Source organism: Carassius gibelio, chromosome A18 (genome assembly GCF_023724105.1).
Source record: "Carassius gibelio isolate Cgi1373 ecotype wild population from Czech Republic chromosome A18, carGib1.2-hapl.c, whole genome shotgun sequence".
NCBI lineage: Eukaryota > Metazoa > Chordata > Actinopteri > Cypriniformes > Cyprinidae > Carassius > Carassius gibelio.
Genome location: NC_068388.1, coordinates 11644212 through 11651921, shown reverse-complemented (window position 1 = coordinate 11651921; position 7710 = coordinate 11644212).

Genomic DNA, 7710 nt, shown 5'->3' with positions numbered 1-7710 from the left:
CAATAACCTAACTGTGGCTGTGTTTCTTCTTAAAAGTATCAACTTGTTTTATCTTTCCTGAAATGCTTTTTTTGTTGTTTTTAAGGTGAGAAATTCCTAAGACGAGCGGTTTCAGACGTTAACATAATTCACCTGTCCCTTAGGGAAAGGACTGTGTTTTAGTGACGGGTTGACTGTGTCAGTATTCAGCTGGTTTTGAATGTCTCCCTATGGCACTGATGCCTGAAAATATGGATTTTTCTTTGTCACAACTGCATTGACCCACTAAGGCACTGGAAACAGTCACTGATCCCTTAGAGATATGTAGCAGATTTGTTTTAATTAAGTGTGCAAACAAAAGAGAAATCGGATCGTTGGCTGAAACACTGGAACTACAACAGTAAAGCCACTAATTGCTGTTACTTTTTTTCTCACAACCTGAATCGATAGCCATTTCTCAGCTGTACACAGCGCAGGCAGCACAATAAAATAGACCAAACAGCTGTGATGTGCAATGAAGCACTCCAGTTGAAGCTAATTTAGAGGCAAATAAACAAATAAATAAATGCATTATTTGTGTTGGTAGACATTTTCAAAGTCTTGGGTCGTTGTCACATTATTATTAATTTATATAATTAATAATTGTGGTGCATAATTACACCCCAACCCCCCCCCCCCCCCCCCCCCCCAAGCTAACACTGCTAAACTACAAAACCCAGCAAAATAAAACACTCAAAGGATTAGAACAATTTACAAAGGACACCCCCATCCTTTCATATGTGCTTTCTTTTGCGCTGCAGCTATTTCTCCGCACCCAGCATGGGCTCCGCTTTGTGGCTTTTAATAACTTGCCTTTCTTGTCCACTACCCCCTGAGACACATTTTTTTTTTTTTCATAATTTCTATCTGTTCCACTCACTTTATTCGTGCCGCCCTGTTTCTTCCTACAAGCAGCTGCAAGGAGATGCGAGGCCTATGCTGTGAAGGCAGCAGCGGCAAATTTCTTCCAGTTGCTCGACGCGCTAATCCTCCCCTTTTCTTCGCAGCTCAACCATTATATTGCAGTTTCATTGACTGGGAGGCGTTGTGTTGCAGTGGAATCAATAGCTGAGGGGATCCCAGCCCAGCGATTAGTTTGTCAGTCAGGCCTGTGCAGTGGCAAGGAAGGGGAGGCAGTATAAATCCTGGAATACCAGGGGCCACCAGCATAGAGGGGCAGGAATGCTGTGAGCCGTTGAGTGCTCCGCACCACCTGTTGTGGAAGGAAACATGTGCTGTATGTATTAACCTTTCTACTACTGTGGTTTAACCACTGGCCACTACAAGGACAGCACTCCGATCTGGGGTGAAACATGTACACGTTTTCACACTCACAGTTATAACATCACACCAGGACATCATGTTCTGCATAGTTTGGAGTTAAAGAAACATGCGTTCATATTTTATGCATGTTAGCATCTTTGCACCAACTTTACACATTCATTGTGCCTTGATAACTGTTATTCCACTGTCACATTTTTTACTTCTATTAATACTTCTGTAATTGGGACATCCATTATAATCGTGAGTTCCAAGAAAAACTAAAAACTACTGAATGTTTCCACCATTATTGCCCAGGAAAACATTCCTCAATTGCAGTTCATGTTGTTGGACTTTACACAAAAGTTAGTACCAGTACTAAAACTTGATTCATAAAACAGTGTTCCTAGAGTGCTGCTGAAACTATAGGACTTTGCCTTATTGCAGCAAAGTTAAGTAATTTTCTTTTTTAATTTAGTTTTTATATGTTGAAGTTTATTTATTTATCATTTATTTAAAAAGCTATAGTGTATGACATAATTTCCTGTTCATTGGTGTCCATATTGAAACTTTCTTGAAGTCTGCTGTGACCGCTGTAGTATGGGGGATTTTCTCTGTAGGTTACATTGTTATGACAGTGGGTGGCAAAAGTGTCTTTATGATTGTCGTTTTGTCATTTACTTAACAAATTAATTCCAAAATGTTGAATCGATCTTTGAGGAGCAAAAGAAGAGTTGCTAAATCATTCACTCAAACAACGGATTCTTTCAGGAACTTTTAGTTGAATCATTTGCCCATAACTGATGTGTTCAAAAGCCATTGAATCTTTCAGAAAGGAAACACCTCTACAGTGCGCGGTTCTGCTACAGCTTTGCCTGGAACAGTTTTCACTGGTGATGTAAAAACAGACAAAGTAATTGGCAATATTGTTTCTAAAATGTAAGTTACTTAATATTAAATTATTGTTTATCAAGAGCTGAAGCCGTCAATACTAATTAAAACATAATTCCTGCTTGTGCGATGTTGTTTTAATATGGGGTAACCATTTAAGCCATTTAAAAGTCTTTTATCTCAAACCTCATGGAGATAAAGCCATTGTGACAAATAGCACCAGTCTCTACGATATATTGTTTTGCTGCTATAATTATTTATTTATTTACTTACAGTATCTTTCATTGTATTATGTAGACATGCAAATCTGTTTTTAAGGAAGGCAGGAAAGTTATCAACTTAGCATTGCTCTGGCTTTGCTGTCATGTTTTTGGAGCTTTTAATCAATCCTTCTGGATCTATCCTATGAGACAGCGGGCTTAATGTTAATTAAGTGTGGAACATAGGGAAATAAACTGTACAATAATTGCCAAAAGCACAGTGAATTTAGCAAGAACAAATCAGTGCTCTTTCAAAAATGTTTGGCCACTTTTTCAAAGTGGACAGTTCATCATCACAACGTCATGATGTCAACATTATTGGTTAACTTTAGATTTTACAAGGTTTGTTTCTTCACCCTTTTCTTAAAATAAGGTTATCTTTAGTTTATTATTTTTGTTGTTGTTATCCATTATTATTATTATCATTTGGTGATACACAACTTTTGCAGAGTCAGACCCGTTCAGACATCCCAGACTTTGTGCTGAGTGATCCTCTGAGCTTAAAAATTAGGGTGGACAGGAGCATATCTTCAGCCTCCACATGAGGTCTGTGTCACTGACAGTGTGAGTGAAAGCATATGTAATGCGTACGTTTTCTGCCTGGCAGCCTGTGTGCTACCCTCTTAACATGATACTGAAAGTTGACCTCACCTTAAAAAAGCACACTCTGACCCAAATCACTTTATTTTCTTTAGCTCTATGACTTATTCATCATTTGACCCTGTGTATAAACGATGGCTTTAAATACACACTGTCCATAGGTTTACCCTTTCAGAAAGGTCAAATATTTTTAAATGTGACTGAACATTAATTATCCAGTAAGTAGATATATTTAACTTACATTATTTATATATAGTACTAGTAGAAAACAAGAATTATACAAGAATTAAACCAAAAATAAAGTTGGACAGCTTTGCTTTTACAAAAATTAATTTGACACTGGGACTGGAGGCCTTTTTTTTTGCAAGACTTTATTCACTGTCATTAAGCTTGTCTCTCCTGTCATCTTTGTCCTTTTAAACTGGCTGATTTCAAAGTCCCATCTGAGAGGATGAGCAGCCATCTGATGGCTGGAATTAATGAGTGGGGACCTGCAGTGGGTTGGCAGGTAGCGGGAACACATGGAACAATGAGGCCTTTTGCTTATAATCAGTTGAAGCTGCTGTCATTAGTGTAGGCCTGATGCAGGACCAGCGTGGGCTCAGCGCAGTGAAGGCCAGACAGGAAGTGCTGGCCAGCTGCTGCCGAGCTGTCATCAGGCTGTTAAGGTGGAGTTGGGTGTGGTGGGGGCGCTGAGGGAGCGTGGTGTGGGAGACGCTGGAGTCAAGGGCAGAACGCAGTGTCCTGATGATTAGTGTCTTTTGTGAGAGAGTGTGTATCTATCTGTATATGTTATTATGGTGTGATATTTCATTGTGGCACTAGGCCACATTTTATGTGGGTGATTTGATCAACACTTAATCTTTTGGCAACGATGCAGAGACAAAACGGACCACACAACCTTTTTAGGTTCTGATGAAATGTTTGTGCGAAATGATCTCTGTGACTGTTATATTCATAAGAAATCATTTATCAAGATGATACTCGTACACTGCTCCATAAGAATATTTAGAATATCTAAAGTGTGAACTATGTATACACAACTAAGAGATCACTGACTAAAAGACATGAGCTTATTTGAGTCAGCACTCATCAATGCCTATATTAAACTCCTTAACCAGATGAAAAAAAAAAAAAAAAAAATCAGTGTCCTCCCCAGTACTGGCTTAGCTATGTTGTTCATGTAAAAAAACAAAAAACATATATATATAGATAATATTATTATTATTTATTTATTTTTATTAGTTTTTTTTATTTTTATTAAACAATAGAATAAAAAATGCCTGGCATTCCCAATGTTATAGGGATCAAAGTCCGTATAGAAACACCAGTAAATTTTGACCTTGTGGGAACATCTTTTTGGTCCCCATGGGGAGACAAGCTTATAAATCAGACGGAATTATAATTTTTTTCTTTAAATTTAAAAAGGATTTTTTTTTTTTATGGGTAGGTTTAGGGGTTTGTACAATATATAAAAAAAAATATTCACCTCTGGATTATATCCATAAAGCATGGAAACATGATGTTTGTGTGTGTAATAAAAACCTTTGTATTTTTAGACATCCTAAACAGCACAGTATATAACATGGAAACCTGTGTGTGTCCTATATGTCCCAGGTGACTATATCAGGACAGGGCTAAGTTGGTCTCTTAAGAGTCCTTGAGGAAAGGTCTGGGAGAATGTTGGAGATTCTAAGGAAAAAACCTCCTCAAGAGGAAAAACTTAGCAGCGTGTTAAGTTATTAAGCGCCACTTTGGGCAGTGTGAGTGAAACAAGCTCCCACAAGGGTGGGTGAGAATCCCTTAACTCACATTACCCCTCCCCTTAGCTTTGTCTCTTTTTCAGGACTAGGTTAGAAGGGTCACCCTCTTCATGTGGATAGGTCCTTTGGCCCAATTACCCTGCTACAGTGCTCAATTAGCCACAATCCCTTCTTTTCAAGGTGATGTTTGAAAGGGCTTTACATTTTTTAAGGTCTAAAAAAAAGGGACCCCCAAAGTGAGATGAAATTAGGGACATAAACGGAGGCTCAACCTAAATCATTGTCTGTGAAGTGCTTGCTATCCTCAAATATTCATACACTTCTCTCGCTCTTTATCTCATTGTCTGTCTCACTTTAAATATTGAAGATGGCCTGGAATTTCATATTTCAAAAGCATGGTTAAAACAAAATATTTGCTGTACTGTCCTTGAGGGTTGTTATTTCACAAATTACAATGAAACCAGCTTTTACCAGCATAAAATCAATGAATGGAAGATGACAAGGGTTTTGTGGGTCAGAACCACTTCTGAGGTGTCTGGTAGAAGAAGGTATTTCAGGTAGCCAAGCAAGGTCACTAGACTCAATTAATTGTGGAATTAACCTTGTTTATAGAATATAAAAGCAATATGGAGCCAGGCAGAAAATGTATTGTTAAACAGCAGGAGTCTCCAGTCATTGGCAGAAGGCCTGCCGAAAACCTGAACTGGGGTTAGCATTTCCAGACTCTTAACCACACACCTTCCGCAAAAACAATAAGTAACATTCTCCTAGATGTTTTTGGATGGGATGTGAAAGGTGCTGGCTGTATGGCATTAGATTCATGGTAAAGAACCAAGCTCACTCTCTATATGAGGTTTTATTAACAAAGTTCGGGAGGAGCACAATCAGATAATCATCCAATTTGGCACAGGTGCATCTCGTTTAGCTAACCATCTTAGCAAAACAAGTGTATATATATGCAGCCTTCCTTCCTCCTGTCCTATGACAGTTTTTCGGCATCCCTCCTCCACCCCAACTCCTCACTTCTAATCTATTTTATCCCAAATTAGGGATGGGGGAGTTTTTTGGGTTCGGGCTATGCTCCGGGCCCGGACCCCTCCCCTAGGACAGCACGCCAAAATATGCTTACTATTCGCTTTCAGATTAGATGTAAGGGTGAACTCGTGAAACACACACACAAACACATTCATGCCCCAAGCAAGGTCCTAAAAGCTCTGTCTGCCCATCCATCTCTCTGTGTTGGCTGCAGTGTTCAAAGACTCACCTGCCAAACTTTTTGTCCTTTTGTACTTTAAAACCCCACACCAGATGTAATAGAAACCCACTATTCATGTGTCAGATGTTACTAAGCTGCATTGTGAAAATGACATCTTGTTATCTTGCAAAAGAATTATAAAGACTGTAACTACTCCTGTTTTCTATCTGCAGAAGAACAGATCATGAGAAATGTTCAGCTTTGGGTAGAATCGGGTGATGTTTCAAAGTGGAAAAGAAGAAAAAAAGTCAGACTTGATCTCCAGATCAGGTATAGTGTGGTTTAAAATAATATTGGGAGATTTATGACATCCTTTTAATATTTTACTGATATTTTCCCACCATCTATATGTATTGAAAATAAAAAGTGACCTAAGAATCCATGTATGGTACATTCTGCAGTGGTTAACTTTTTATTGCTTTCATATGTGTTGATCTGTGCAGCTTATACTTCTTGCTTCTTACAGGCTGACTCATCTGTCTCATCAGAAGTAACACATGTGAATACACAGCTAGCAGCATGGCTTAAAAAAAAGAAATGAAAGAACAAATCTTACATGCTTAACACTTAACTAGCATTCTGCAGTGTCTGTGCCATGGTGGGAAATTATCTGTTCATGACAATAGTCAGTAGATCATTCCTTCTGTAAAAGCTGCTGTTATCAGCCTTGTGTTGTGTACTTGTAATTTCAACATGTAACGTGCTGTTTTTTCAAATAAAAGGATCATTAGTTATATATAGCACTCATTCTATGAACTACGTTTTTTTTTTTTTTTTTCGTTTTTGATGAATTTAAATTAAAATAATTGTTCTTACACTTTTCCTCCTCCTCCTCCTCCTCCTCCTCCTCCTCCTTTTTTTTTTTTTTTTTTTTTTTTTTTGGTGGATATGCCATGTTTAATGAATATGGTTAAGCATGATAGATGTGAATCCAACCACGCACCCTGGATTTTGTTTTCACTTTACATAACATACACCTAACATTCCATGGATGAGGTAGAACACTAGATGCAAACCTAATTTGAATGTTCTCAAAGTACTTGGTGCCAAATGCAGCAGTGTTAATCTCTAAAACTCTTGATTTGCAAAACACACAGGAACATATTAGAAATGTATTTTTTTTAAATCACATCCATCTGGTAGTTACATTAATAAATACCTCATCTCCACAAACTTTTTTTGTTATTATTAATTTCATAATTAGAAACTCATACTGGGTATTTTAGTAGATGTCATAAAAGGCTTTATTGGGACTTACAGTGATATAATGTATAACACTTATACGTATGTGGTTGGTTGCTGGATAAGATCTCTGTGTGCTTTGTAATCCTGGCAGCATGTCTTCTGGTTATATTCTATTACAGGTGTCTAACTACATCCATATTACAACTGTCACTGTTATTCTTATAGGAGTGGCATGCAGTTAAGCCAAAATCAAAGCCTGTATTTTGTGGCTGATGGTGCACTTTGAGATCAGGCCAATCTCACTGCTCCAGGCATCTATGAGCGAGACTTGATTAGGCCAAATTACATATGGGAGCTAGCGCTGTAACCACAGCTCTGTTCAGGGTGAAAGTGAGAGAGCATGTTGGCTTCGGCTGTGTTATGTGTGCGCCGCCTCGTGATTTATGCATATTCATATGCGAAGCAAAAGCCCAGTATG